General features: G+C 36.6%; 1 protein-coding gene across 3 annotated transcripts in view; it reads right to left on the minus strand.

Moving 5' to 3' along the window:
* Nucleotides 1–25,572, minus strand: part of LOC309634704 (uncharacterized protein) — a 405,124-nt gene extending 379,552 nt beyond the window's left edge. For all 3 annotated transcript variants that reach the window (XM_082405126.1, XM_082405125.1, XM_082405124.1), the window contains exon 1: nt 21,687–25,572. The gene's annotated coding sequence lies outside the window, so the exon portion shown is untranslated. The remainder of the gene's footprint in view (nt 1–21,686) is intronic.
* Between the last annotated feature and the right edge of the window lie 231 nt (nt 25,573–25,803).

A 25,803-nucleotide genomic window follows, 5' to 3' on the forward strand; every position in this document is an offset into this window, starting at 1 on the left:
ATCAGACAATCTACAAACAACTAATGCTGAAGAGGGTGTGGAGAAAAAGGAACCCTCTTGCACTGTTGTGGGAATGTAAATTGATACAGCCACTATGGAAAACAGTATGGAGTTTCCTTAAAAAACTAAAAATAGAATTACCATATGACCCAGCAATTCCACTACTGGGCATATACCCAGAGAAAACCATAATTCAAAAAGACACATGCACCCCAGTGTTCATTGCAGTGCTATTTACAATAGCTGGGTCATGGAAGCAACCTAAATGCCCATCGACAGACAAATGGCTAAAGAAGTTGTGGTACATATATACAATGGAATATTACTCAGCCATAAAAGGGAACGAAATTGGGTCATTTGTAGAGACATGGATTTGCCTAGGAGTGAAGTAAGTCAGAAAGAGAAAAACAAATATCGTATATCAATGCATATATATGGAATCTAGAAAAATGGTACAGATGAACCAGTTTGCAAGGCAGAAATTGAGACACAGATGTAGAGAACAAATATATGGACACCAAGATGGGAAAGCAGGGGGGTGGGGGTGGGATGAATTGGGAGATTTGGATTGACATATATACACTAATATGTATAAAATTGATAACTATTAAAAATAATAAATAAATAAATAAAGCATGGTCTCTTTCCTTCTTCCTCCCATCCTCTATCTCTCTCATGTCAGAATCTGGATATTTACAAAAAGCTGTGGTATGAAGAAGTCAATTTTCTCTGTTTTTATTTAAGGTAATTAAGTTAAACTTGGTATGGTTTCTAGATTTTAAAAATCCCTCCTCACCCATGTCCTGTGTCTGGCTAACTTTCTTTTCAACGGTTCTCAGCTTAAATATCACTTTGTCACAATCACACTTAGCCAATTGTTTGATTATGTGCCTAATGACTGTCTTCCTCACTAAACTGTTGCTCTTATGATACCAGAAACCCTACCTGCCTTGTACCCTATTGAACTTCTAATAGTTACCTGACACATGGCAGGTGCATGATAAAAATTTCATGAATGCGTTAATTATAAATCATCTTTTCCTTCTTATCACAGTTTAGTCAAATTTAGGGACAGTTCATAAAAACAAATTTTACTCAACATTTAGCTTTTGGCATCTTTTTAAAATTTTGTTTAATTCTATACACAAGGAAGTAAAATAATTGGAAGAGTACTGGATTAGTGTTTGGAGACATATCTGCCTGTGCTGGCTGTCATTTCTTAGTCACGTAGTCATGTAATCTTGGCTAGTCAATTAAATTCTCTGAGTTATAATTTCCTAATCTACAAATTGAAAGTAATAATACTTTTCCCACATGCTTTACACAGTTCTTAAAAGGATCAAGAGAGAATTAAAGTGAAATTACTTTACAAACTCTAAAACACAAACCAAAAGTAAGAGGATGTCATTTTAACAGTTTTTATATATGGAGGCTTTTCATTTTTATTGATTGCCTCTCAACACATATATAAAAAAAAAATACTTGTAGGTGAAAATGAAAACCATTATAGTAATCTGTTATAGCCCATCTCATTATAACATCATTGAATACACCACTGATCTGTCACCTAGATAAAAGAATCAATTATAGCAAAAGCATAAATTTTGAGCACTGTTTCTCAAGCAAGACCAAGAAGCTCCACAGTGCTTTTATATTTTATGTAAAGAATTTTCAAAGGAAATAGTGAAATTGAGCCTTACCAAAAAGAGCGCTCTCTTTCCCTACCCCTCTCTCCTTCCTTCCTCCCAGAGGTCTCAGAATTGAATTTACGGTGATAGAATCATCCAGAAATGGGTCTGGCCATCAGACATACAAGCTAAAAACAGAAATGTCTTTAAATGATTAAAGATTGAAAGCTTTTCCTCTAAGAGCAGAAACAAGAAAGGGTGCCCACTCTTACCACTTCTATTTTAACATAGTATTGGGAGTCCTAGCCAGAGCAATCAGGCAAGAAAAAGAAACAAACTCTCCCAAATTGGAAAGGAAGAAGTAAAATTGTCTGTTTGCAGATGACATTATCTTATACATAGAAAACCCTAAAAGCTCTATCAAAAAACTATTAGAAATAATAAACGAATTCAGTAAGGATGCAGGTCACAAAATCAACATACAAAAATCAGCTGCGTGTATACACACTAGCAACAAACTATCTGAAAAAGAAATAAAGAAACATTCCCACTTACAATAGCATCAAACAGAATAAAATACTTAGGAATAAATTTAACCAAGAAGATGAAAGATCTCTACACTGAAAACTACAAAACATTGTTGAAATAAATTGAAGAAGACACAAATAAGCAGAAAGATATCTTATGTTCATGGATCAGATGAGTAAATATTTTTTAAATGACCATACTATCAAGAGCCATGCAATCCCTATCAAAATCCAATGGCATTATTTACAGAAAGAAAAAAAATCCTAAAATTTGAATGGAACCACAAAAGACCCTGCATAGCCAAAGCAATCTTACAAAGAAAAACGTTGGAGTCATCACACTTCCTGATTTCAAACTATACTGAAAGGCTATAATAATCAAAACAGTATGGTAAGAACCAGTACGGCATAAAAAGACACATATACCAATGAAATAGAATGAAAAACCCAGAAATAAACCCACAAAGATACAGTCAACTAATATTTGACAAGGGAACCAACAACATTCAATGGGGAAAAGACAGGCTCTTCAAACAATGGTGTTGAGAAAACTTGACAGTCATATGCAAAAAAAATGACACTGCATAAAATGAAATGTATCTTAAACCACTCACAAAAATTAATTCAAAATTGATTAAAGACTTAAGAGTAATACCTGAAACCATAAAACTCCTAGAAGAAAACATAGGAAAATCTCCTTGACAGTCTTGGCAATGAATTGTTAGATATGACACCAAAAGCATGAACAACAAAAGCAAAAATGTACTAAGGGACTACATTAAACAAAGCTTCTGCAAAGCAAAATAAACCATCAACAAAATGAAAAGGCAACCTATGAAAAGAAAGAAAATATTTTCAAATCATACATCTGATAAATATCCCATACATGCAAGGGAATCATACAACTCAATAGCAAAAAACAAAAAACCTAATTTAAACATGGGCAAAGGATCAGAAATAGACATTTTTCCAAAGAAGACACACAAATGGCGAAAACACACATGAAAAAATGGTCACTAATCATCAGAGAAATGCAAATCAAAACTACAATGAGATGTCACCTCACACCTGTTAGGATAACTATTATCAAATAGATAAGAGATAAGTCCTAGCAAGGATGTGGAGAAAAGGGAACACTTGTGCACTGTTGCTTGAAATGTAAATTGGTGCAGCCTCTATGGAAAACAGTATAGAGGTTCCCTGAAAATTAAAAAAAGAACTACCATATGATCTAGCAATTCCACTTCTAGCTACACATCCAAAAGAAATGAAATCATGATCTTGAAGAGATATCTGCACCCCCATGTTCACTGCAGCATTATTCACAGTAAACAAGAAATGGAAACAACGTAAGTGCCCATCACAAATGAATGAATAAAGAAAATGTGGTATATATATACAATATATATATGATCTCACTTATATGTGTAATCTAAAAACAAACAAACAACCCATAGCAAGATAGAGTAGATTTGTGGTTCCTAGGGGCAGGGAATAGGGGTGTGGAACATGGGTGAAGGTGGTCAAATAGTACAAGCTTCCAGTTATAAGATGAATAAGTTTTGAGGATTTAATGTATAGCATGGTGACTATGGTTAACAATACTACATTGTTCACTTCAAAGTTGCTGAGAGAGAAAATCTTAAAAGTTGTCACAAATACACACCAAAAAATGGTAACTATGTGAGGTAATAACTGTGTTAACTAACTTTATCAAGGTAATCATTTTGTAATATATATGTATATCAAATCATCATGTTGTACACATTAAATTTACACAATGTCATATGTCAATTATATCTCAATAAAGCTGGGGAAAAATATTAAATGTCAGCATATTAAGTCAATCCATCTTTCAAGGGGTGGACTTCATCAACCTAATAGATAAAGAATAATGTATAAAATTAGAATTCCAATTTAAAAATAGAAATAGTGTTGTCCAACCTCCTTAAACAAATCAGCAACAGCAGCTCTCTCTCCCAAAGGCAGATCCTCAAGGGAAGTCAAACCTTAACGGGAAGAGTCCTTGGTGAGAACAGAATCACAACAAAAGTGAGTTATATAATTTAAGTAATAGCCTGAGCATGAATCTCCACAATAAATCCATTAGCCAATATGTTCTTTCTGTGTTTAGAATTGACACAGTCTCTGTCTGCTTCTCTGGGTCAACTTTTCCTGACTTTATGCTGAATAATGTCTCCATTGACTATCATTTTTCCTTTAGATGTATTTAGGTATTCAGTCAAGTCTTACTCTGACCCTGCCAGTAAATCTGTTTTTTTACTTTTTCATTTGACTATGTATCTCTGCTCTGATCCACTATCTATTGATTTTATAACTTAACTCTCAAAGGACAATCTCATTATCCCTATTTATAAGCTCTTAGGGGTACTTCACAGCTGCCCCCAAGTACCACCTTCAATAAAAACAAGAAAAAAAAACAAACATTATCCAGATATAAGCTGAATTGCCTATTGCTCAAAAGACATTGAATTATTAAGCTAGATCTCAAATATAGTAAAGAAAAAACAATAAAAGTGGTATCTGGCCAAAATTATATTAAAACAAGACTAGTGAAGATCTCAAGAGATTATTTTATGACCTGTTTTGACAAATGATTCAACCAGATCTTAGGGAACATAGAATAGCTTTTCATTTAAGGCATTAATGTGGGTAATGAAGTAGCAAAATATATGAAAATTTATTTCTTACACCTTATTAATTCACACATTAAGAGACTGACATCCATTTATAATTCATCAGTATTACACTTTTTCATTGATATCTGACTGTACATTTATAAAGCATCACCACTGATAAGCAATTAATTTTAATAATAATAGATAAAATATTGAAAGCATATTTGGATTACCAATCATCTCATGAATGAGACTTTTGATAGAGTCACAAACTGTATAGAAAAGAATATGGACAATGGTACAACTCAAATATCTACAAACCTAATGACTGGGATAAGATGTCAAAAAGAAGATTTAGGAGCATATAATTAAAGAAACAAGTTTTCATTTTGTTATGAATTTTTATAGATTACACTGTCATAGTGGAAGTTAAGATGATAGGCATTAATGTCACATTAATGTATTTTGGGTTATCGCCAAGGAAAGTAAATTTGATGTCTATATTATAAATCTCTATTTTAGATAAAAGTATTCATAGTTTTAATAGATATCTCCAAAAGAGAGCAGGAATTTTTTTTCAATAAAATATTTTAAAAAGAGAGAAACCCACAATGATACAGAAGAAAGGATGCTTTTTTGCCTCTGTCCTAGGCTATATAAATTCTAGTAACATTTTAATAATTGTTATCACACTCGTTGTTGTAATAGGAGCATAAGTCCAAGATAATTGCCACCAGCATGCTTGCCTTTATTTCAAGCCCATTTTACTATTCATTCATGTCAGACTCATCCCCCAAAAGATTTATGTTTGGTTTTTTTGCCATTTTGGATGTATCAAAAGAAAGCATACAAACATCCAAAATTCTGTACCTTAAGGGAAAGCTACTTTGTAGCATCTTTGTAGCATAGTTTTTAATCTAAGTGAGGACAAAGCTTTCACACACTTAAATCTATACATTTTTTGGGGTGGAGAGGGGGGCAGTTGTATTTATCAACTGTAAATTCCTAATCCCTAGGTGTTTTATCCTTGAAATCAAGCATGTTTCTGAACCAGTAACCCCACCACCCCTTAGCTTCTGATAATAGACTATAACCTCATTTTGTTAGTTAACCATGTTGTCAACATCATGGATTAAAATGTCACACAGGGTGATGTCAACATCGTGGTGGCATGAGACTCTCCTTTTGTCTCTCCTCTTCAATGTGCAACTGGCAAAACATCCATAACTCAACAAAGGTTTCTCTGCCCAACACACCAGGATGCCAGAGAGATCCACATGTATGTAGATCTAAAAGTGACTGTGTTGGAACATATAGAAGAGGTGGACCTAGGGGAAAAGAGGTGGTGGCCACAATTCCAGGCCGCCCAGCCATGGTGCCTGAACCCACAGCTCCAGAGAACCCAGCAGCAGCAGGGAAGGTGGCACACACAGCAAAGGACCCCAGCCACAGAGGGGCCTATGGCCACAGAGAACAGGGCAGCAGCGGGGGCAGGCCATAACTCCAGTTCCAAGGGGGTGTCCATGATTCTGCCCCCCCACCAGCACCCATGATGGCAGCACCAGCAAACCTGACAACCCTATTGGTGGAGGTAACCAGGCCCCCCTCCACTCTCCCCTACCCCCTGCCGCAGTGGCAGGACCAGCCACCCACATCACCCTGGACACAGCAGAGGTACCTGCCATCCCAGTGCCCCTGGCAACGATGCCAGTGACAGCAGCAACACTGTCAGCACCAAGGTACCAGAGATCCTGGAAGCACAAGCAGTGATGAAGAGGTCACTGGCAACGCCTCGGGCCACAGCAGTGGAGGGTAGAAAGTGCCAACTCTCAAATACAGCCAGAGGCAGTACAGGTAAGAGAAACCAAAAACTTGAGTTAGAGTGCCACCTACCGAAAAACAAAAGAAAGTCCTCTTATTACCAACCTGCTGAATTGTTAGAATCAAAGTAAAAAAAAGCTTTACCTAAATAAGAAAGGTGTTCACTACTTCAAATGCACCAGTAGAGGAACAACACATCAAGCACCATGAAAAACCAAGGGAACATTATATCACCAAAGGAAAATGACAATTCTCCAGGAACCAAACTTAAAGTCAAAACTTAAAGTCAAACTTAAAGTCAAACTTAAAGAAGATTGCAATCTAACTGATAAAGAAATCAAAATAGCTGTCATGAAGAAACTTAACAAGCTACAAGAAAACTTAGAAAGGCAGTTCAATGATCTCAGGAATAAAATTAATGAAGAGAAGAAATACTTTACTGAAGAGATTGAAACTCTAAAAAAAGAACCAAACAGAAATTTGGGAGCTGAAGAACTCAATAAATGAGATGAAGAATGCAATAGAAAGAAGTAGAAAGAGAGCAGACCATATGGAAGAGAGAATTAGTGAGCCTGAAAATAGAAATCTAGAAATAATTCAGGTATAAGACAAAAGAGATGAAGATTTTTAAAATGAAGAAATTATATGAGAACTAACTGACTCCGTTAGGAAAGGCAACATAAGGATACTGGGATCCCAGAAAGAGAAGAGAGGGAGAAGGAAACAGGGTTTATTTAAAGAAATAATAGCTGAGAACGTCCCAAACCTGGGGAAGGAACTGGACATAGAAGTCCATGAGGCTAAGAGAACACCTAATTATCTCAATGCAAAAAGACCTTCTTCAAGACACATATTAAAACTATCAAAAGTCATTGATAAAGAAAGAGTTTTAAAGGTAGCCAGGCAAAAAAAGACAGTAACATACAAGGGAGCCCCCATTAGGTTATAAGCGTATTTCCCAGCAGAAACTCTACAGGCCAGGAAAGAGTGCAATGACATGTTCAAAATATTGATAAATGATAAAAATTTTCAGACAAGAATATTTTATCCAGCAAAGTTATCCTTCAGAAAGAAGAAGAAATAAAGGCTTTCCCGACAAAGATGGACAGAGGAGATGAAGATACATTTTTCCAAAGAAGACATGCAGATGGCCAACAGGCACATGAAAAGATGTTCAACATCACTAATTACTAGGAAAATGCAAATAAAAACCACAGTAAGATATCACCTCACACCCACTAGAACAGTATTATCAAAAAGAAAAGAAATAATATGTGTTGGAGAGGATATGGAGAAAAGGGAACCCTCACACATGGTTGGTGGGAGTGTAAATTGGTGCAGCCACTATGGAAAACATTATAGAGATTACTCAAAAAATTAAGAATAGACTACCATGTGATCCAGCTATTTCACTTCTGGGTACTTAACCAAAGAAGGGAAAACACTAATTCAAAAAACTAAGTGTACCCCTATATTCACTGCAGCATTATTTACAAAAGCCAAGATATGGAAACAACCTAAGTGCCCAAAAAAGAATGAATGGATAAAGAAGATGTGTTTTATATAAATATATAAACACACACACACACACACACACACACACAATGAAATATTACTCAGTCACTTAAAAAGATGAAATCTTGCCATTTTTGAGTACATGGATTGACCTTGAGAGTATTATGCTAAGTGAAATGAGTCAGATGGAGAAAGACAAATACCATAATATTTCACTCATATATGTAATGTACTTTTTAAAATGAAGAAAGAAAACAAAACAAAAACAAACACATAGATACAGAGAGCAGTTTGGTGGTTACTAGAGGGGAAGGAAGGTGGAGGAGGGTGAAATGGGTGAAAAAGGTTACCCAAAGAGGGTATGGTGACAGATGAAAATTAGACTTTTGTGGACGAGCACGTCAAGAGTTACTCTGAGCTTTCTGTCCTACATGACCAAGAGAATCATCAACTGAAGGTAGGTAGTAGGAGCTGGCTTGGGAGATGGGAACATGAAAGTCAAGAGAAAAATGGATTTGGGTTTGCATGTATTGAGTTTGAATTATTAGCAGGATATCCATAAAGAGATGTTTAGTGGCACTTGGACATTAGAGGGATTATGTCTGACATGGTGATATCTTGAGCATAGATAAATCCCAGAAAATGAGCACAGAATCAGAAGAAATTACCAACTCTTATAGGATGCTTACACCTTAAGGGTAGATAAAGAAAGAGAGGCTAGGTGAAGAGAGTAGACCGAAATAGGAACCAAGTCAATAGAATGCAGCATTACAAAAATTAAGGGAAGACTTTCTAGAAGTTTACAACCAACAATATTTAATGCTGTAGAGAGATTCCATACAAAGATGATGGAAAAGAAGCAAATGATGGGGAAATTTTCCCATAATGTCCTAACTGAAACAATGGAAAGTACTGTTTCAGTTGGGTAGTAAGGAATGAAGTCAAGCTAGAAAGTCGATGAAATGTGAGAAAACAATAAGTCAACGTCACTTGATCACTCCTTCCCAGTGAAATATTCTCAAATAGTACCAGTCTATTGGTCATTCCAAGGTTTGTTTGTCTTCCTACTTGATCTGGACCCAAGGTCCAGTCAGTGTAACTATTTACAGTCATCCTTGAGACTTTGACCCACTCACCTGATACCCACAGCACCTCACCAAATTTTGCCCTTGCTTATCTGAAATCCTGGGAAGATTTTTTTCTCCACTCCAGCTGCTAGATTGTCTGAAATAAATGGAGAAAACTATTTTACCATGCAAATGATTCCTTTAAACCTTTATGTTTTTAACAAAACTGGGTCAAAAATATTGCTCAAAATCTGTTTACTTATCTCTAGCTGAATAAATGGCCAAACTAATTATCAACTTCCTTTCTTCAAACATATTTCTAAGCTCCAGTTTACTCATACTAAGCTGAGCATAGTAATAGTTTTCTCATAGGTTATTGTGAATATTGGACTTTGTATATACAAATTGCTTTGCCTAGTTCATAACACATAACAGGTACTCTATAAATTGGTGTTGTAATTAATACCATGAATATTAGGTAAATTATTTAACAGTATATGTTCTAGAGATTTTTATCATCCTAATGTACTCCTCCTTTGTTCTTATATGAAGATTTATTGACAATGTCCATTCATTTAAATATTTATTGAACACAGACACATGGTAGGTATGCAATATGAACAAGACAGACAAGTGTCCTAATCTCATGGATTCTACATTCTAGAGGTGCTGGTGGATATTAAATAACTAAAGAAATACTTAGATCAAAATAATTTTAGGTAGTAGTAAATGTAATGATGAAAATAATCAGACTGATAAAGTAAGAATGATGGTTGTGGGGAGGAGAAGGGATGATTATGAATAGATAACATAAATATAACAGTCATAAATATAAACTTCTTCAATTCAGTTCCTCCACACTTTAAATTTTCTTTCAAACGCCAACTGTTCTTTGATAGCTTCCTCCTCTATAAAAGTGTGATTTGTTTCTATTCTTTAATCAAAACCAATCCTGTTGAGCTCACCTATCTCTGTCACCAAGTTTTCCTTATAATCTCTTCTTATACATTCACTTTTTCCTTGGAATAGTTTCTTTCACTGAGTCTATGATTATAATGTCATAGAAATTACTGTGTATTTATTTTAGTAAATCTTTAAAGTTGAAATTCATTACCTCTTTTCTCTCATAATATACCAATTACATTTTAAATATTTAGCAATCTAAACCAACTCTAAATTTGACCACTTGTAGACAAGTGTTAGCAATGGAAATATGACACTATCTGCACTAGTAACAAAAACAATGAACAAAATAGGAAAATTTTTCGAGAAAGAAATTCTGAGACATACCAACTTTGAGGAATTTGAGAAGCAGAGAATAATAGAAGACCTGAACCATCTGTGCTTGAAGGTAAAAACATTTGAGATAGTACATAGCCAATGGGAGAGTTAACATTCAAGTGGGCCCATCTCTTTATTCATATGTAGAGACACAACATCCAGGCCCATACCACACCTCACATCGTACATAAATAAGCCATTTACAAACCCAACCTATGAAAGGAAAAACACATGACATTTCTTCTAAAAATACAGTCACAGACAAAAATTACAGAATTTTCAACACTCAAAACTATTAACTCAGTTTTAACTTTGTGTCCATATTCATAAATACCCTTTAGATATTTCTCATCTCTTCCTCTACTGGCTTATGCCTTCTTGTGCACTGCATACTTATGCTCTTACGCTCAGAAAAGCAAATACAAAAACTGCCAGCTCAGCCAGGTGGAAAGAGAAGAAAAATGGAGTATAATCGCATAAATCTTCTGAATAGGCTAACATTCATCACTGTTTATTACTCTCTTTAATAGCCTTTTCCTTGAACAAAAAAAGAAGCAAGATTTTTCAGAGCACTCCAAATAACTGTTTAGCTATTGGCTCAGAGAGATTTACTCACATAAACCTCTCAAGCTTTGTTTCTTTAAGAAGTGGAACTCATTGTGTAATTTGGTTCAAAACCAACATTCTTGCAAGTGTCAATTTCCTTGCAGTTTTTGGTGAAAGAAAATTTTAGCTGAGCATTAAACATGGTGCACAGACACCGCAGAAGCCTGGACATACTCTAGGTGTTAAACTTGAGGGGAAAAAAAGAGAGAAGAGAGGAAAAGGAAGACAAGGATATCACGACAGATGCGGAAGGAAGAGAATAAAAAGATTTCAGAATTCTTCCAACCCACTCAGATGATGCCAAGGAACCAAACATAGCTCTGCCCCTTCTGAGGAGCTGTGGGTAGTACAGGCAAGGTCTGACACAAGTATCATGTCTCTCAAACGTCTAACTTTTTAAGTGTATTTAAGAAATATATCACTAACAGTTCATTCTCATATACTCAATTATATCTATAGAGACAGATAATATATATCATAATATTGTCATAGGGAGAACAGTTACTCAGGTCACAGATGCACTGCTTTCAGTTTCTTATAGTACAAACCAATTTCTTCCATTTCCTTTTCATTAAAGTATTGGTATAAAAATACAGTGAAATGGAATAAATGGTTTCATTTAAGTGATGTTTCCCCAGGGGAAAGCTTACTGACAAAAACATAGTATCAGGTACAATGTGCTAAAGAACTGATTTACTTGATTCTTCATTCAGTATGAACTACAGAACAATGCACAGATATAAAAACAGGCTAACCATAGATTTGAGTGCAATATTTGACAAAATAATTGCCAGTTTCCTTCTAAAATTATTTCTCTGGTATGCAGTCAAGTTGTTTGTTACAACAAATTTTCCTCAACTGCTTCTCAGTATATTTGTAGTAAATAATTTGTACTCATGGTTCTAAAGAGATGATGCAGAAATTCTAATGAAAGCATGAAATATTCTGATAGCTCTGAGGTTCTTTTACAAGCTAAGTCTTCAAACTTTCCCACCAAGCTTTAATTCCATTTCTATCTGTCCAGAGGAAAACATATTATTCTGATTTTCATTCTGCTTCCTGAAGTTCTCAGTTGGCTTTCCCCATATTCTTCATTAGTTCAGTGTTCTCCACCATGTTTCTCTCCCTAGCCACTCCACTTTTGTGATCATCTCTTCACCACTCTGTCAATAACCACAGGACTCATTAAGGAGAGAGGATGCCAAAAGTTATTTTGGACAAACGGAATGGATGTGGCCTTAAGAGTTGTAAACATCTACAGATTCCAGATGATAGAATTTAAATTTTGGTACCATTTTTCAAGTTAAAAATAGGAAAATGATAAAAGCTTTTGCACAGCAAAGGAAACCATAAACAAGACAAAAAGACAACCCTCAGAATGGGAGAAAATATTTGCAAATGAAGCAACTGACAAAGGATTAATCTCCAAAATATACAAACAGCTCATAAATAGACATTTCTCCAAAGAAGACATACAGATGGCCAACAAACACATGAAAAGATGCTCAAATCAGTAATTATTAGAGAAATGCAAATCAAAACTACAATGAGGTATCACCTCACGCCAGTCAGAATGGCCATTATCAAAAAATTTACAAAAAATAAATGCTGGAGAGGATGTGGAGAAAAGGGAACCCTCACACACTGTTGGTGGGAATGTAAATTGTTACAGCCACTATGGAGAACAGTATGGAGGTCCCCTAAAAAATAGGACTACCATATGACCCAGGAATTCCACTACTGTGCATATACCCTGAGAAAACCATAATTCAAAAAGAGTCATGTACCCCAATGTTCACTGCAGCACTATTTACAATAGCCAGGACATGGAAACAACCTAAGTGTCCATCGACAGATGAATGGATAAAGAAGATGTGGTATATATATACAATTGAATATTACTTGGCCATAAAAAGGAATGAAACTGGGTCATTTGTAGAGATGTGGATGGACCTAGAGTCTGTCATACAGAGTGAAGTAAGTCAGAAAGAGAAAAAGAAATATCGTATATTAACACATATATGTGCAATCTAGAAAAATGGCACAGATTAACCTATCTGCAGGGCAGGAATAGAGACTCAGACATAGAGAACAGACATGTGGACACAGCGGGGTAAGGGGATGGTGGAACTAATTGGGAGATTAGGATTGACATATATACACTACCATGTGTAAAATAGGTAGCTAGTGGGAACCTGTTGTGTAGCACAGGAAGCTCAGCTTGGTGCTCTTTGATGACCCAGATGTGTAGGATTGGGGGGGTGGGAGGGAGGTCCAAGAGGGAGGGTATATATGTATACATATAGCTGATTCACTTCATTGTACAAGAGAAACTAACACAACATTGTAAAGCAACTATACTCCAATTTTAAAAAAAAAGGAAAATGAGAAAGGAAAGAAGAAAAAGAAATAAGTAAAGCACACAGGCAGGAAGGAAGAAAGGATTCCTTTCAAGACCTGGACCTCCTTTCCCTGGGTTCCATGTTGTCCTTTATCTTCATGTTTTCTCTCATTTTGCTAAAGCTCATTCTGCAGTAACTAATGTATATGTATATTAAATCATCACACTGTACATCTTAAAAAAAATCACATTGGACAACCTAAATATGTATAACTTTTATTTGTCAATCATACCTCTATAAAGTTGGAGAAAAAAGAGCACAAGAATCAATAATGATTGTTTTCATTCTTGAAATATATTTATTCTACACAGATATTTGTATAATAGTTTGTCGGGGTATATAATTGTAAGTTGAAAACTATGTTCCTTTTGAATTTTAAGCTATCTCTCCATAATATTCTTACCCCAATGTTGCTTTCGACAATTCTAATGCTATTTTGATTCTAGAGTCTCTGGAGGTAAATGTGCATCTTTTTTCTTTTTTTGTTTTTTGTTTTAATTCTCTCTTTGGAAAGTTTTGGGAGCCTCTGCTTTTTCTAGACGTTCTGAAAATTCATTAAAATGTGCTTTGATGTGAATCCTTTTTTGTTGGGCTCCTGCTGGTTCTTCTAACTTGGAGACCCTTGTATGTCAGTTCTGGAAATATTTTTTTTCTTCTATTTCTTGAGCAATTTCCTAATGTCTGCTTTCTTTCCTCTCTCTTTATGCAGTATCTATGAGCTGAATGCTGGAACTCCTAGAGTGATCATTTAATTTTCTTACCTCTTTTCTTCTATTTTCCATTTCTTTATCTTTTGATTCTATTTTCCCAGGGATTCTCTCAACATCTATTTGATTTTTCTAAATGATTTTATTTTAATTTCTGAGAACACTTTCTGAGTCTGTTTATTTATATAAGCATCATACTTTTGCTTTTATTTTTTTGTTTGTAGTGGATGCACTATTTCTTGTCTTTCTGAGGATTTCAATTACAACCATTGCTTTTGTTTAAGTGTTTCTTATTTCTCCCTGCATTGTCTTTGTTTCTTTTGGTTTTCCTTTAAAAAAATTTGTCACACACATATGTTGCTGTGACTTGTGTACAGAAGCTCAGAGCTTCACAGGTTCTGTTTCCTCTGAACATTAATGGCGAGTCTCCTACTTGGGAGAGAGAAACCTAGTAACCAGGGAGGGAAGGAGACCTAAGGGACTAACTGCACCTGGTATAGATTTTTCTCCACTCCAAGAACCATTACTAACTTAATGAGTCAGGGAACAACTTGAGAGTGAGTTTTGCAAGCTGCATTGGTCTTCAGTGAGGTCTGCTATAACGAGCAAATTCACATACTGGAAATAAAAATCACAGCACTCACCAAGAGCTTTCTTGACATCTGCCTTGATTATTTCGTGGTGTTTGTGCATGTGTGTCACTCTCCCTTTGCTCACTAGACCCCAGTCACATTCATCTTCTTTCAAATGCTTATTTTAGAATTAAGACAATACTTCTGTATATAGACTGTATACAGCAGGTAAAGACTAGAGGAGCAACCCCCAAACTTATGACCAAATAGAACCCCATCGCCTAAGGAACCATAAAACTGTATAACATATCTATTCAAATAACATAAGGTAAATCAATTCTTTGTTGACCATAGGAAATCATATATGTAATATAGTGTGCTTAAAAATGGATGTCCCATAAAGACATGTTGATTGATTGGATGTTTTTAAAAGGATTCACCTGTAGAATTCCTTTAAATAACTATTCCAAGCACTATATAAGATTGGCTAAAACAATGTTCACAAACGTGATCATTACATAAAACTAAGGATGTAAACTAAATCCAGATTTCTGTAAACCTGAGTTTTTGCATGCTAATATTTCTGTGACAATAGTAAAGAGTTTCTATGATTCAAATATTTTATGTTCTTGAGATTTGGCAGTGATTATCCTGCGCAAGTTCCCTTCTCTGAGCGCTGCCACCACCTGCCCCTGGAGTCATGTTTGTACTTCCGGTCTGCAATCCATGGCTGTAACCCACTGGGCAGCTTACGTAAGGACTAGTAATGAAAAGACCGGGCTGAACTATTGAGGGTTTCTCTCCAGGAATTTGGAATAGGATCAAAGGGCAGAAAAGTCAGGCAATGGAGGCTGCTTCTTTGTCACATGATTTGGGCTCCTAGGTCAAAAGATCCCGCCCTGAGGAAGCTGTGATAGAGAACTATGCAAACAGAGTACAAAAAACCATTCTTTAGGAAGAAAAGGACAATGAGAGATGCCTTGAAATGGTCCCATGTATTACCAGCACATGCTAAGAAAATCTGCCCTGGATCCTGGTGAATATCAGTTCAAGTTCCTGTCATGATGCCCCCACTACCTTCCTATCCTTGGATCCATGGGAAAATCCTGTACCCTCCTAATTAAGCCCTTTTTCTATTAAAAACAAAATAAATCACTGTATGCAAAGGCATGATCACTATTTTATTGATGCCAAGACACACCTGACAACTGCCAAATAAATTAGTGTTGTATTTCTTTATATCCTCCTTCACTTCCAGAATTTATTTTGATGTAAATGAGAGCTGAACCTCTCAAAGGACTAAAAGAAAATCAAAGAGTACAACTTTCCCTCAGAGAACATATGGTCCTGCTGAAAGTTCCTTTGAGTTTTGCCCTTAGAGTGAGGAAGCTTTCTAAAGATGAATTTATGAGTGCGGACAAAGATGTCATGGTGTGAGTGTGTCAGTGGGCATGTATTTAAGCTGCCACATATAAATCCTGCAGTTAGGAGCCTGCATGAAAATTAAATTACCAAGTTAAAATATAGCTTAAAGAAATAATTATCAATCCAGTGTGCATTTATGCTGAGAAATGTTTAGTCTACTGTAAATGAGCCACCAGGGTGTTAGATTACAACATGCCCAGAATTACAGAATGATTTATATGAACTCCTGGGTCTCAAGGAATAAGCATATTAGCACAAAGGAACATGAAATAGAATTACAGCACTATCTGATAACTGAGCGTATGTAACATACTTTCAAAGAATCATGTAATAACAACAATAATAATAATTAATATATGTATAATACTCTACTGTGTTAAAAGCCTCTTTAATATACTTTAACGTTACCTTATTGGAACTTCCCACCAACCCTGTCAAGTACATAGTCACTATTATTTCCTAAAGAAGAACCTGAAGTTCAGAGATGTTAAGTCACTTGATTAGCACAGTTTGGAAATGGAAGAGCCTGACTTCAACTCCAAAATTCTTATATCAAAATTTGTTGTTCTTTTACTACATGACATTGCCATCTAAAGTTAAAAAAAAAAAAAATTTAAGCTAGCAAGGATGCAAATCACTTTAACGCTGCATTTTTTTTTCAGAATGAAGTCACAATCTGTAATATGGCTCAATAACTAAGCAATCAACACACCATAAAGAAGGAGACTGTGCACTACCCTCTGTGCTGCCCAGATGAAGGCCTGTTCTCCATGTCCAAAGGCTTTGCTGCCCTTTAGGAGTTCTCCCAGAGTCAATAGCAGTGGGAGGCATGAGGTCAGCTCTGGGTAGTTGGTCACTGGCAACCAGGATTAGCAAACAAGAAAGCTACAACAAGCTGTATCCACAGTCCGGTCAAACCAGAGGAGCCCCTCTGTCACTGTGTAGGGAGGCCCATGGGCCATTATAAGGCCATAGCAGGAGTAATATGAAACTGAAATAACACTTTGAAAATAAATACACAAACCAGTGAATTACTCTTATCATACTTGCCCCTGTCTTTTCACTGCTTAAAAAAGCAAAAACAAAAAGACACATGCTCTTCTTGTCCTCAGTCCCTGACCATAGGCAAGTGCCTTCCTTTCATATCCTTCTTCTGTAAAAATAGGGATAGCAATTCCTACCTCATGACATTGTTGAGAATAGTTTAAAATAGAATGCATGTAAAGTGCTGAGAACCATGGCTAGCAAGAAAAAGGCTCAATAACTATTGTTATTTTTAGCAAGAACCAAAACCACACAGCCCAATGTCTAAATTAACTTGACTCTTCCAAAAAACTCTTGCCCAAGAGGATGAAAGTACAAATAACTATTTTTAATTTCAGGAACTTCCTCCAAATCCATATATCAGAACTTTCAGCAAGCCCTAATTACCTCCCTTCTCGGGATAGTAGACCACTCAACTGGACTTGTCAAATGACTACTTATGCTTCCACACTCCCTCAGAAATCCTTGCTTCACTGTGGCCACAGATTCTAAACTATTACGTCATGAACTTTGTCGAATCCCAATCAGTTTACTGCGTGGAAAGACCTTACACTGACTCCAGAAACCTTACAAATATCCTGGCCCTCACCTGCCCCCTCAGAAATATTCATAAGATTTCAACAAGACACTGATCTTCCTTACTGGGTTAAGAATAAATGTAGTTTAGCTCTACGATGATGCTCTTTTTGGTGAGTCAGCAGTTAACATTATTATTATTATTATTATTATTATTATTATTATTATTATTATTATTATCATCATGTATATCTTTCATCTCTATAATCATGTGTTTTCCAAATATTGCCCAAGGGGCTCTGAGACACTGAAGTGAACTCACATGGTGCAGTGGGACATGTGAATTTTTGAGGAAGACACTGCAATCCCTGACATCCATCAGACACCGTATGGGCAATTTTAATATTAGATTGTTATGTTCCTTTTGAGACATCATATCTTTGTGAAACTGGATTTACAATGGCTGCTGTCATAAAAATCAAGTACTACATGGCAGTGGGAAAAGAAAAATGAGGCTGACGGTGATATCAAATTTTGAGAAGTGGTGCAGCACTCAACAGGCATACACGTCTCATTAGTAAGTAGTTATGGCTATTTTGGAGTGAAATAAAAAATGTTTTTCTTTTAATGTATGTGCATTATGTATTCAAATGGCTATTAAGTTGTTAGGACTTAAATATTTATTAAGTTGTTTATTCCTACCTACTTCATAAATGGAACTGTGTGTTTTTTCTTTTGGTCTGGGAGTATCATAAGAAAAGCTCACCAAGACACTAAGGGCACTGGGAGTGAAGAAAGTTTAGGAACATCTGCTCTAACCTAGTCTCTGTGCAACTGTGACTGGACAGAATTTAAAGAAAAACCTAAATCCAGGGTAAATTGCCTTCGAGGCTCTCTCCAACCTTCAAACCTACCAATCTTTCCATGGGTTTCTCCTTTCCTCAAACGTCCTCATGTGAATTCCTAGATGCCCAGAACTTCCCATACACCCCAAGGAAAGTTCCCATTCTGATTATCAGGGAGATTAAATTTATACACTGTAGAGATGGAGTTGCTTCTCTCTGTCAACTTAGTTCTTTCATTCAACAAATATTTGTTGAATAGCAGATAGAAGTTAAGCATAGTTCTAGACTGCAGATACATGGGTTAGAGAATTTATTACGTTAATAGTTCTAAAACCTTGGAAGCTCATTTGTAAATGGCTAAAGATTTTCCAGAATAAATGCACACTGGAATGATCATAATTTCTAAATTGGGTATCTAATCCAAGTAAATAGCAGAATTTTCAGCCAAGAGATGCAGACATACCACCTATTCTGTTCACAGTAAATTTAGGCCAGAACTGGGGTTAGTTATAAAACTTTCAAACGTGTTTTTCCAGCTGTGAGAGAAACATACACGTGAATGACCAGTTCTATTTTCATTTTCTTGCTTCACTTCATACACATTCCAAGAGTTTTCATCAAAATGATGCATTTCTTTCACAGAATTGGCTCTGGGTCATCCAGCTCTTCTATCAGGACCAAGTGATGTTCTGTTCTCTAAGTTAAGCTAATACTTTCTTGCTGTAGCTCAAATTTTCTTTTTCTAAGAGCCTCCTGGATACAAGTTCAAATTACCTTTAATATTAGAATGTTCTGAATTATCTTCTGAATATACTCTCAATTTTGTTTTTCCGACCTCCAAAAAAATTCAGGAAATATTTTTTTAAGTTTACAGAGAACTACATTTTATCAATTAATAATAGTCTAGTAAAGATGCAAAAAGTTCAATTTCTTCATGGAGGCTCCAAATTGCTCTGTCTATATGTTCTATTTTTCTTGTAACAAACTCAGACAAATGGAGAGGTGCCTCCAAACTAATCCTTCATTTACAAAACAAAGAAACAAATGAGAGACTCAGAGCTTTTGTATGAGGAGCTCCTCTTTTGGCTTGACAATGAATATATGTAGTTTTCAAACCCCAATAAGCAGAGCAGTACCTTGTTGGATCCACGGGACAAATTCAAACGCACTGAAGTATTATATTATAATTTACAATGAAAAACAGAATAAAGGAAAATATCATTCCCTCTGAAAGTCTGAACAAACCTATTCCCTTTTCACTCCTCTTAGAGTATTACTGTCAGGTAAGGTTAAAGGGGGCCCACAAAACCTTTGGGTCTTAAAGCCATGCCAAACCAAGAACAAGGTTAGTAATTTTTAGGGTCCACATTTTCTTCTTCACACCAAATTGGTACAATAAGAGAATGACACAGTGACAGGAAAGGGAGTCGCCAAACCAGCAACCCCTTGTGACAATAAATGATTCTGTTTCCTAAGGGGAAGTGAGGGATGGAAAGCTTCAGCAAATGGAGCAATTTTAAGTCCCAAGGTCTGGTGTTTCCTAAGTGAAGACAGGAAAAACTCAATATGAAATTCTGCCTGAATGAAGCCTCAGAACCATTAGGGACAAATTTGCAAAAACAGATATTGAATCTGTGCTTCTGTCTCTTTGCCTGACAACAGTGTGCAAACAGCACACGCGCGCACACACACACATACACACACACACTGCAAGAAGAGGCTCAGATGAGAAAAACTGCTCTTCTCAATCGTTTCCAATATGTTGAAGTCCTCAAGGCTTACTTTAAAAATCATTAATGTCAAAGAAAATTAATAATAATGTGCATGCAGGGTTAGCTCTGAGCAGTTTTAAAGTCAGCTGTTTTTATTCCCATTGTCCTAAGTCTCCCCTTTCCCAGCGTTCCCAGCACAGCTCTCCCTAAGTGGACTCAGTAACTCTTGTCTCCTCCTCTGCCCACTGCCCACACCCTCCCATCCAAACCCACTCATTTATACCTTCATATGAACTCAAGTCACTGTGCAACTTCTCCTAGGGATTTGGGGGTTAACCTTTATCTCCAAAAATGATGTAAATGGCCGTGACCCTCATTGAGGAAATGGAAGACATACATGAAACAGGTAAGGGAGTTACCAAAATTACATTTCTGCTAATGACTTATAAAAATGCAGGATTAAAAATCTTCTTTCTGTTTTTATCCTCAGGGACTCTATAATGGAGAAACTACTTCTGATACATTTTCTTACCTTCAACATTTCTTCCTGCATCTTAGCTTCGTAAAAAACTTATACAGATTTGAAGTTTTCTTATAAAAAACTCCTGGACCTACCAGGGGCTATTTTCACTTCAACCTTACTCTGGGCTGCCTTTTGGCAAATTCTACATGCTCAAAGGGGTTGCTGGTTAGATTGTTTCTGAACTGGCATGCGCAGCTGAGGTTCTGATTGTTAGGTAAGATTTCTGATTAATTCCATCTATCTATAGACCTGCCACAGCACCAGGAGCTGATTATGCTAGATTAACAAACAAAGCAATTCAATTTGAAAAACACATGTTTAGTCTCTATGCTCTCCAGGCTCTCACAGCAGGGAGTCAGCCTCCGCAGCCCAGAACCTTTTACATATTTGCATGCTTGTGTCCCGCTGGAGAAGAGCCCAGGTGTTTGTGTGAGGGACTCTGTTGGATGCGCAGCCTACTGAGTGAGGAAAAACGTTACACGCAGTTGTTGTCCTGAACTTGGAGAGACAGAAGTGATCTGCCTGGAATTGGCAGGAAAAGTTTAGCAGAAGAGATAAAATTTTACTTGTCCCTTTGAGAAGGGGTTGGTTTAAAATAAGTGAAGGGGATATAAATTCAGCACCTGTGTTGGCATTGCCGAATTGCAGGAGGAGCCAGAATTAGCCCAGCATAGCACAGTGGCAAGGGCAGGGGAGCCCGAGGTGGATGGGACAGGAAGCGACCGGCAGTGCAGTCGAGATGAAAGCTCCTCTCCTTCTTGGAGAGGGAGGACAAGATGACGTAGGCTCTATGACTATATTTCAAGCCTGTGTTCTTTCCTGGTGAACACGCAGAGTGAAAATACTTTATACTGACCGTTCGCAGGTCTGAAATCCCAGTTCTTCCTCAGGGTCCTGGTAGAGCTGGTGCAGCTGGCTTGGCTGGGCCTCGTGACTCTCCCACCCTGTGTGCTGATGCTGGTGGTGAATCTGGGAGGCAGTCTGGGAGAAACATACAGGAACAGATTTATTTTTCAGAAACGTTTATTTTCTCTTGGCTCATCAATGTTGATACAACTGATAAAATACAACCGGAAAAGACAGAAAAGCCAGAAGAGATGGGATGAAATGAAGCTGAGTAAAAGGTTGAAAGCATTTAAAGTGAAAACTCTTGCAGTACTGTTCGTTTCCTGTGGACGATAAAATAATATTTCTGAAATAACTCTAACAGGAATAAAGAAGTCACTAAAAGTCAATGCTCTTCTCCAAGTGTTTTTAAGTAAGAAAAAAAAAGTCCATTCTGTAATAATGTAAAAAAAAAAAATCTTAATTATGCTGCTTATGGTGTCTATGTATACTTGTTCTATTTTGAAGACTCATCTATGAATTCCATTTTGGCAGTTAGTGACATTTTAATAGCTCATCATTCATATGAAAATATTTTTCACAGGGTTTTAGTTTGCCATTCTCACTGTAGTCAGCAAAGAAGTCACTGTCACTCATTTTAACAGTGCTCACTCACAGTGCTTGGCATATAGGAGATGCTACATAAATATTTGTTGAGTTCACTTCTCGGGATACTTACTTGCTTTGCAGCTAAAAATGTAATATAAAATGACTAATTTCTCAAGAAACATCTTTTTTCAGACTCTCAAATGCCACAGCTTAGGATTTGTTTTGTTTGCTTTGTTTGCAGTAACAGCAATGAGATATAATCATAATAATTTACTCCCCTCTACCCAACTACCCAACTACCAGAATTAGAATTTATCTAATTCTTGATGGACTGGACACAATACAGAACTTTCAGAAATTGAATGTATCAACTAATATTTTTGTATTTATTGACTTTTGAAAACTTAACTTGGTTCCTAAAAAGTTTTGAAGAAATTCCAAATGAAAAACAAAATTAATAACAACAAGATAAGCATCAGTACTGATGTGATAATATTCTTAATTGGGCCAAACTTAAATAAGGAAATTATTCTGCTTTATTGTAGCATAAAACTTGATTCAGGAGCCCTTGAATACATTAAGTAGAAATAAAGTTCAAACAGAATGAAAGAGAGGGTATTTTTCTAGGAGTGTTTCATCACATTTCCCTTAAAAACTTTTCTTGTAGTTGATTTCTAATCTCACAACGTTGTGGTCAGAAAGGATGCTTGATACGATTTCAATTTTCTGAAATTTACCAAGGCTTGCTTTGTAGCCCAGCATGTGATCTATCCTGGAGAATGCTCCATGTGCACTTGAAAAGAAAGTGTATTCTGCTGCTTTTGGATGGAATGCTCTATAAATATCAATTAAGTCCATCTGATCTAATGTATCATTTAAAGCCTGTGTTTCCTTATTGATTTTCTGTCTGGATGATTTGTCCATGATGTAAGTGGGGTGTTAAAGTCCCCCACAATTATTGTGTTACTGCCTATTGCTCCTTTTATGTCTGTTAACATTTGCCTTATATATTGAGATGCTCCTATATTGGGTGCATATATATTTACTTGTTGGCTTTCCATTATTTGTGGCAGTTTAAAAACTTTTTAAAGTTCAGAACAGTTCCTTCAGAGAAAAGGGTTTGCAGAGAAACAGTGTGCAAAACAGATTATTAGAGTTGCTTGGATGGAAAGTGGGGGGGAAGCCATGGTGATCTAGGGAATCCTGCAGTCCACAAGGAGTTGGAGGCCAGAAAGAGCTGGGTTCTAAGCACACAACTCCACTAACTAGACCTTCCAAGCTTCAGAATTCTCATCCATAAAATGGAAAATATTACCTATCTTGTTGAATTGTTATGAGAATTGAATGAGATGATTGAAGTACTCAGTACAATAAGTTGCAATAAGAGGTCACCAAACAGTATTATGGCAGAAAATGTTGGCACTCTGCCCCCTCTCCTAGAATCCCAATTCACCATTTTAGTCCATGTCACCCACCACCTCCCCTTCATCAGTACGTATTCTTGCTCTGGGGAGAACCCAGGCCAAGACAGATGAAGTGCCTGAAAATGTACATCACCAACCCATTGCATTCCAATGGCCCTCACCCTGTGACTGACTGATGGGTGCAGGAGTATTTCACTATCTTGCCTCCTTCAGGATCAAGCTAAAACCACCTCTGGAACTTGCCCAAGAAGAATACTTCCCTCCTTGACATATCACCTTTCCCTGTGTTGCTGCCTACCCCCAATAGGTCTCCCGGGTATGCTTCTATAACAAAGCCTTTACATAGGAACACCACTCTCGGGGCCTGCCTCTGGGCAACCCAACCTAAGAGGGGTCAACGAATGGTTATGAGAATGATATACAAGGTACTGGATCATATTCCTAATTTCATTTTCAAACACTCAGCCCCATTACATCCTCTCCACGGCTTCTCTAATTCAAACCCAGAGGAGCCAAGGGGCCCCCAAGGCACCATGAATGTGCGTGCCTCTCTTCTTTCTGTTTAGAACACCTTTCCCTATGAGAAACACCCACTCATCCTTCAGGACCTAATTGAAATCTCCCCTCCTCTGTGAAACACCCTGAAATCCCAGCAGAAATATCAATATTTGCTCTGTGAGTGCCCTTAAATTTTGTACCTATCTCTCTTATAAAATATGCCATATTGCATTGGTGACTATGTCTGGGAACTCTGAGAACAGTGACCTGGTACTGGGTACCTTTGCATTTCACCCAGTTCCTCTCCAGCCATCCTCTACCCACCTTCACCCTAATCACGTACATGTCCAAAACCCTTTCCTCAAACCCTTAGAACCAGATGAGCTTTGGAACTCAAAACCTCCCAAGCCTGGAATATTATTACAGACCATGTACCACATCTTATAGAACATTCCTGGCAGGTTCTCGGGTGACACTCCCAAACCGAATACAGTGCAGTTTCTTCCTTGAGAGAAATGAGTATTCACACAAAATGAGATAAATAAAAAATGCACGTAGCCTCATATCCATTTGGGTTAGGTTTTGCCACTAAATGAATTCAGGCTTTTTAGAGTTGTTTGAATTTCAGATTTATAAATAAAAGGTTGTAGACCTTTGATAGAAGCTCAATATGTGTTTATTGAACTGGACTGGAGAACACATCTTCTCATTGCTGTTTCCACTACATCTCCTTTCTGCTTAAAGCTATTAAGAGCAGATTTTTCAAAGTTCCTGGATACAATTGCTTTTTACCAGAAGCCAAGATGAACTGCCCAAATCACCAGATTTCCCTTCCTGATTCCTGGAGAAATAGATTATGCTATTTTCCTGCTGCTCTGAATGTCAGACCTGTGAAGTCAGTTCTTCTATACGGATATATAAAAATTGCAGAGCCTGGAACACTACTAATTTGACTACCAAATCTGAGGATAGCGAATCACTTAAACACATGCTTTCCTTGGTTTGCACTTGCCTATTAATAATCTCACAGACATGAAAACTAAATCCCCCCAAATGGTGTAATGATATGTTATCAATGGAAGCATCTTAGAGGGCACCTAATTCAATCCCTTCACTTTATAGATGATGAAACCAAGGCTCAGAGAGGTTAACTGACTTTCTCGGGTTCACACAGTAGGTTAGTAGCAAAGCGGAAACTAGAATCAAGATCTCTAGGATAAGTTTTCTTTTCTCTATGCTATCTTGCCTCAATAAAATGGACTTCTTCTAACACTGATCCTTTAATCCTTCTATTCTAAAGGCAGTTAACCTATTCTGTTCTCTGAATAACAACATTGCATGCATGGTGCCCTTCGTGATTCTGCATACCAAGACTGTCATTTGAAAATGGAGATAATAGCAGCTTCCCCTTTACTGAGTCTACATAATATATCAAGGTCTGCACTCAGAGCCTAATAAAAGGAAGATCAAAGTGGAAGATAATATTACTATAGATTATTATGGTTCTAACAAACATACATTAAAGGTTTAATAAAATTATTTTTGGAAATATTCTTAGATTTTTAAAAAATTATATTTACAGTAAATTAAAATATATTAGGCTGATTAATCAAATTC

The sequence above is a fragment of the Balaenoptera borealis genome, assembly GCF_965194805.1.
Source record: "Balaenoptera borealis genome assembly, chromosome: 9".
NCBI classification, from domain to species: domain Eukaryota; kingdom Metazoa; phylum Chordata; class Mammalia; order Artiodactyla; family Balaenopteridae; genus Balaenoptera; species Balaenoptera borealis.